Source organism: Equus quagga, chromosome 7 (assembly GCF_021613505.1).
Source record: "Equus quagga isolate Etosha38 chromosome 7, UCLA_HA_Equagga_1.0, whole genome shotgun sequence".
In the NCBI taxonomy this organism is placed as follows: domain Eukaryota; kingdom Metazoa; phylum Chordata; class Mammalia; order Perissodactyla; family Equidae; genus Equus; species Equus quagga.
Window position 1 is genome coordinate 107,450,020 of NC_060273.1, and position 7,676 is coordinate 107,457,695.

The window sequence follows — 7,676 nt, forward strand, 5'->3', positions numbered from 1 at the left end:
CAAATCTCTTTTACCAATGGACTATGCATTTTTCTTTTGTTTTTGTGTTGGTTTCCAGAATGGGTGAATCTTTGAGAGCCATCAGCATTTTTCAGGTGTTTAAAAATTATTCCAATCAGAGTATCATCTGCTTAATTTTGAAAATAAACTTTTTATCTTAGTTCTACTATTTGTGATTGGACTAAAATTTTCAAGATACAGAAGTTTAAGTGGATAATCTCATAAAGGCTAAGTTTTATTTGGTAATTTAATATGCAGACAAAACATAATGAAATATGGGTCCAATCATTGCTTGGGGTCATTTTAGACTATGACAATTTAATAATGAATATAAGTAATAATAGCAGTGAAAATTATCATTAAATGAGCGTTTTTTTTTTCTCTTCTGAGGAAGATTTGCCCTGAGCTAACATCCATGCCAATCTCCCTCTATTTTTTTAATATGTAGGCCACCAGCACAGCATTGCCACTAACAGAGTGGTGTAGGTCTGTGCCTGGGAACCGAATCCGGGTCACCAAAGCAAAGCATGCTGAACTTAACCATTAGGCCACCAGGGCTAACCCCTAAAAAGCATCTTTTAAGGCACACTATGAAGTGTATTTATACTTTATATCAACTTATTCACCTCATTTAATATAATCGCAAATAGCCTTCCATGTCTTGGGAACTTCTTTTTAGCCTTGCCTGAAATTCCTTTCTTACTGTCAACTTCTTGAGTTATGCAACAAAGATATGGAAACATTCTTTACGTTGCTTAATTAATTTTAACAGTGACTTTGTGGAAAAAATTCTGTACTTGTCAGGTGTGGGAAATGGAAGGTTATATCTTTGGCTGCTCATGACTCTGCTAGTAATTAGCTGATAGAGTTATGGCTGATTATTGAACTTTATGGATCTTGAATATGAAAGCTAGTTCAGCATTAAGGTAGCTTGCAGTTTAGAAGTTTTATGTTCTAAAACTCTGGAACACATGACCTTTGATCGTTAATATTAATTCTGAGAAGATGTAATTCAAGACAGCTGCGTTTCCTGGCGGTTTTAGGGAAAGGATTCCAGAAGATAGCAGAGATGGCAGGTGGAGAGTGTTGCCTCAAGGTCGGAAAACACATCCCATTAGCTTGAGAGAGTAAGCAAAGGACAATTATGTGGGAAAGAGTGCTGGGGAAAAATATCTAATTGCTTCTGCCAACTTGAAAGGACTAGATGATGAGCACCTGATGTTACACATGCCCTAAACGGCAGAGCAACCTGACTTTCAAGTTGTCTTTCCCTAGGGAGCCCCTGGTCACCAAGTGTAACCTTTCTGCCATCTCAAAACAATAACACTAGTTCCACTCTTCTACCATCTCAATTCAAGCCTAGGTAAAAAATGGCTGATGAGATACAGCACGTGTTTCTAGGGCAAGCCTATCTTAGGGTAGCTGCAATGAATAGCAGCCATCAAAATATTACAGGCTTCAGATTTACCACTCTAAAGCATCAACGACAAAGTAGAATTACCACTAAGCTCCAAAGCAAGCTCAATTTACTAAGAGAGAGAAATATTGTCAATAAGTACATTCCTGTGGACATATTCGATTTAATTTACTCACAAACCCTTGAAAACTACCCCTTTATAGCTGATAGAACCTATTGTGAACCATGAAATTTTCTTCACAAAAATACAGCTGCCAAAGTGTCAGGGCTTAAGTTATTGTCTGATGGTTTCTCTAATTCAAATTGTGGTGTTGTCTTTAGATTGAAATTGGGTTTTTTGGGGGGAAGATTAGCCCTGAGCTAACGTCTGCTGCCAATCCTCCTCTTTTTCACTGAGGAAGACTGTTCCTGAGCTAACATCCGTGCCCATCTTCCTCTACTTTGTATGTGGGATACCTGCCACAGCATGGCTTGATAAGTGGTGCATAAGTCTGCACTGGAAATCCAAATTGTTGAACACCAGGCCACCGAAGCAGAACGAGTGAACTTAACTGCTGTGCCGACCCCAGGAAATTAGTTTTTGAAATGACTGCTCAGCACAAAGCATTGCTCACATCAGTTCCTTCCTAAAGATTTGTTTTGACTAGTCTTATTTTTTTAATCATGCTAACAAATTGTAGGTAGATCTGTGAATCAGTTTTTCAATAACAAGTCTACTGAAATTTCAGATTTAGATTTCTTTACACACTGGGAATAAGTTACAAAATGAGTCTTGAAAATGCCTTAAGATTTCCTAAATATTGTTTACTCAGAATATAGTGGATGATAGAAATAAGCTTGTTTAACTTTAGGTTTTATTTCAGGAAAATCCTATATTCAGTCTGTCATTAAGGAATTGACTCAGCTGAAGAATAACCTAATTCTTTTTAGAAAGACTATATACCGAAGCCATGCAATAGAAGATATTTTCAAAAATGGGCAAAAATAATTTTTCTTAGTATTGGACTTTTTTACGGACTTAGAGTCAAGATTTATGAATCTTTCTTCAATTTATGTTTTTCATAATTTCCCATGAGTAAGAAACTGACCAACATTTATTTGAGACACAGGGGAAAATAACTTTCAATCTTGAATTAACTGCTTGGGAAAGTGAAAATTGGTACAGTATGTTTGCTACTTAAGCTCAAGGGGTACACAAATATTTTTAATTATTTTATTACAAAGACATGTGATCAACATTCTTGTCCTACATAGTAGAGGAAATGCTGCATTGAGAAGATTTATCTTCCTACTTGAAGTCAATATCTGACTGCCTGAGATCGGTCATGTATGTGTCATTTGAAAGAATCAAAGGAGCTTACAAATTACATAGAAATGTAAAACTGAACTTTTTAGAAAATCCCACATTGTAGCATGAATCTACATCGCTGCAAAATTCTCCAGAGTCGTGACAACTACACACAATCCAACTTAAATCTATAAACTTATTTCTCCAAGGGATAGAAAACGTAACAACTAATAAATAGTTCTATAACTAATTACTGTGAAATAATATAGTGAGTGTGTATTACTTTTTACTGCTCAGCCCAATTATTATCTTCTAATCCTAGCACCAAGATTTCTCTTTGTAGAATTGATCAGCCATTCTCTTTAGGTGGGGTTGATCCTAAACAATCTCTTTATGAGTGGTCATGAGTATCATATCCTCCTGGCTAAAACGATGAAGGGATGAGCAGCTGACTTAAATTCAGTCTACCAAATGCAAATAGCATTGGCCCTATACATTGTACTATGAATTTCATAAAGTCTCTTTTTCCACTGAGGTTGTCAAGCAGGAGCTTCTGGCAACTATTTGATCATCAATTATGAGAAAACTGAGAATAAAAGCAAAACACAAGAAAGTACAACTAAGATACAAAAAGGAATAGATTTCTGATGATGTCATCTGAGAATCAATATCCTTTTATATTTGAAGCTAGGTTGAACACTTCATATCTTTTTCCTCAAGCTGGCTTACATTGGGTTTCTGTAATGTGAAATTTAGACTCGATCTACAAAATTATACTGATAATTTAAAAGATAAAAGAATATCATCTCTAAGTAATCTTAAGATGTTAAGAAAAAAATCAACAAACTTCCTAAATGTAACAGCTGCGGTCTTAAGGCATGTGTGGTAGATATAGCTGATTGACTTGTGCTATCCTTTTTAACTCATTTATAGAATGACTTAACTACAGTCTTCAATGTGCTTAACAATCTAGTGAGAATCTTGTTAAAAATGCAGATTGTGATGCATTAGGTTTGGGGAGAGATTTGAGGTTCTACGTTTCTAACAAGCTACCAGATGGTGAAAGGCCACTGTTGTGGAAAGAACTTGAAGTAGTAAAAAGTCATTGCATGCTATAGATCAGAAATCCAAAAAATATATTCCCCATATTTCTTTGCAGCTTAGATTTGGATTGTGGTTCAGTTTCCATTAAGCAGACATATAACAGATTTAGAAGGAATTTATGGGGTGGATAATATTACTATTCTTTGCCTGGTTCTTGTGCTAGCAGGTTCTATCATAGCATGGGATGTTGTTTTTGCTGGTAAAGATTGTGGCCAAAGTAGTGTGGTCCAGGACTCAATAGTTTTGGAGGTAGCTTTCTGGTTCCCAGGTAACAGCAGGGGCAAAGTGGTTTGCAAGCTAGCACTTGAAGAAGTTCCTAATTCTTCAGGTTTCTAATGATATTAAATAGAGCAGCTCCCTTAAAGGCAAGTTCTGGTGTGTTGTTCTGGGAATCATTCCTGAAGGCAGGGCCTAGCGTCTTCTTCCATTCTTACATAACCTGGCAAAGCAATCATTCTTCATGTTCCATCCCTTTCAGTATGAACTAGCAAAAATATTTGTTATATGTCAAGTTAAAAAGTAAAAAGTAGGGGCGGCCCAGTGGCATGGTGGTTAAGTTCCTGGTTTCTACTTCAGTGGGCTGGGGTTTGTGGGTTCGAATCCTGGGTATGGACCTACACACCACTCATCAAGCCATGCTGTGGGTGTGCTCCCACATACCAAATAGAGGAAGATTGGGACAGTTATCAGCTCAATGACAATCTTCCTCAAGCAAAAAGAGGAAGATTGAAAATGGCTGTTAGCTCAGGGCCAATCTTCCTCACCAGAAAAAAAGGTACAAATTAAATACCTTCTTAAGGTATAAAGAAAAAGGAAGGGATATATGACTAAATGGAAGGACAAAAGGAATACTTCTAATAGCAATGGAGTGACATGAGCTCCTGAGGAGACTGAGCATTCTCCTTCCTGTGGGCTTCCCATACCTTTCCAAAGAGTATGGCCAGGTCACATCACATGAGATAGCATGGTTGCAATGTCAAGAATGATTTGATATTCAGGAGATCTGAATTTTTTTCCTAGTTTAACAGTTACAAATGTCTGTGAGGATCAGGAAGATGGCATAAGCGATGAAAACAGATTGGGAACATTTAAATAGGTAGATACTATGTAATCCTTTGCAAGAATGAATATTCAGTCCTGGCACATCTAACAATTTTTCAAGATAACATAAATTAATATTATCCTGATTTTTAAATATTTACAATGACAAATAATTACAAAAATAAGTGTCAACACTGTAAGGCAGGTTGCAGAACTACTCAAAACAGGTTTGTGTTGCCTTTAAACTATGGAGCAAAGACTCAAAACTCTCCTCTGCTGAGTAGCAAATAGGTTCTATATTTTTAACATGTTACTCTCACATGATCAAGAACGAGTCGTACATAGTGCTTGACCCTATAAACTATGGGTTTAGGTGTACGCTCAGTAGAGGAGAGGCAGCCCATGAATTCAGATCTTGTCTATGGTTAATGTACAGCTAACCTCATTGACTCATTGTAGATTAATTACTGATAAAAAATTAGTCCATCATATGCTTCAGTTAATTGGATTATAAAAATCATGGCAAAGGTGAGACTAATCTGAGCCATAAAAAAAGGGAATATACATTAATCAATGAGATTAAGGATTGGGAAACTTTGAATTAAAAAATAGTGTTTTTCCAAAATGAGTCATTTCAGTTTTATTTCAATAACATCAATAGTATAAACAAGAAACAAAAAGAACTAAAATAGAGATACCAGAGATGGATTTGAGTATACATCTCCAACCTTAAAATAAAAATGAATTTGCATTTTCACAGATTTTTTGACAAAAGCAGGAATTCCCTGTTTTATTTTACTCCTGTGTTTACTTCAGTTTCTCCCTGATAAATGATGTGGAATTCAGCTAGTTCATCATTCCTTAACAAATATGTTTTTTTATTTAATGCTTTTTTAAAATCGTTATGATTTGACTATTGCCTTTTGAGATTTATTATATCAAAATATTATAGTTATTTATTTGATAATCAGTTGTATATATGCACAAATACACATGCACATATATGGTCTATGAACATACACAGTGTACATCTCATATATGTAACACTATTTTGAGTTTTAAAAGGTTAGGAATTTATGCCCATAATAAGCTCCTTTTATTTATTTACCTATTTATTTAGTTAGAACTATAAGTTATTTTCTGAGAAAATCTGAAATTTGTGTATATGCTACTGTGGCTTCAACTTACAGGCAGTACAATGTTTGAACAGAGAATAGAAAATTATTTAACATATAAATAACTATGCCAAGGAGCTTGAAAACATTTTACAGGAGAGTGAAATTTGAGTTTTGCTTTGAAGGATGATTATTGTTCTGTTCCAAATTGGAAAAAAAGAAAAAAAAGACACAGAGAAGACTACTTCATCAACAAGAAACAGCACAGAAGAAAGAGTGGGGACTTAGCCAGCAAATGTAAGAAAATGTAAGAGTTTGATGGAATTGGAATATAAGCTATATAAGGGTTTGTGAGGGTAGGGAGAGGTTATGATGTATTACTTGCCAAAGAGTTTAAGCTTTATTTTAGAGATGGGGCAGAAATCAGATCTCAAAATTCTAAGAATATATGAGAGATGAGGAAAACAAGAGTAATAACTTCTCTCAGAGGTAATGGGAAGAAAGAAATATAGGATAAGCTCTGTATGTTCTCAGTGTGTGAATGTGGAGCACAGGTACCTGGGTGGGAGAAACCCAGGATTAAGGACAGTATTTAGTTTGTTTCTTTTAATGTGCAAGTGGTGTGGGCATATTTGTCTGCTGATGAGACTGCCCTGTAAAGTGAGAGACTGGAGATATGAGAAAGTGGACACTATAAGAACAAGAGTCCATGGCAATAACAGAAGGGGACCTACTCATAAGAGGTTAAGAAATGCATGGAATGCTGTGTTTATATGGGCTTTTTTACATGCATCTCTAAATATTAAAATCTATGTTGAAAGTAAATAGGAATGCATTGTATATAGTAGAATATGTGCAAAATAAAATGTGGCTATATTTCTATTACACGAGTGAGAGGAGGATATCTGTAAACATTAAGATCATCCATGGTAATATAATCAACTCACATATACGGGACATGTGAGAACAGAGGACAACTGAGGGAATAGCGTATTCATATCTTTATTGTTAAACACATTCAAAGATTTATGATCATTAAGTCTAATTGTAGAGATAATCTCTCTCACAATATATCAAACATTATTGTCCTACTTATCTTTATTATACATCATTTCTCTCTTTTTCCCCCTTTTGGCCAATTCACTGATTGCATTCTAGTAAAAGAAATGGTCTCTATAGATTTTCCTATTCTGGACATTTCATGTAATAAAATTGTACAATAGATAGTCTGTTGTGACTGACTACTCTCACTTAGTATAATATTTTCAAGATTCTTGGATGTTGTAGCATGTATGTAACATGTTTATATGCTACCAGATTCAGTTTGTTAGTATTTTGTCATAGATTTTTGCATCTATAGTCATAAGAGAATTTTGTCTTTAGTTTCCTTGTGATCTATGTCTAATTTTGGTATCAGGGTAATACTAGCCTCAGAACACGAGTTGGGAAGTGTCTCCTCCTCTTCTATCTTTTCTCTGATCCTCCATGGTAAACTAGCTGGTCTATAGTTTAACTTATTGATCTCATGGAGCTAGCAGCTTTCTCTTAATTGGTAATCACCAAAATATCCATTCTTTTCTAGTACATCTTCATGCTTGAACTCTCCACACTCCGATCCAAATAAAGTCAATGACCTTAGAGAAAGCTTCAAAATTTTTTCTTCTTATAGTTTTCTTCTCCCCTTTGACAAAGCTCTGATATTGCGCTGGAG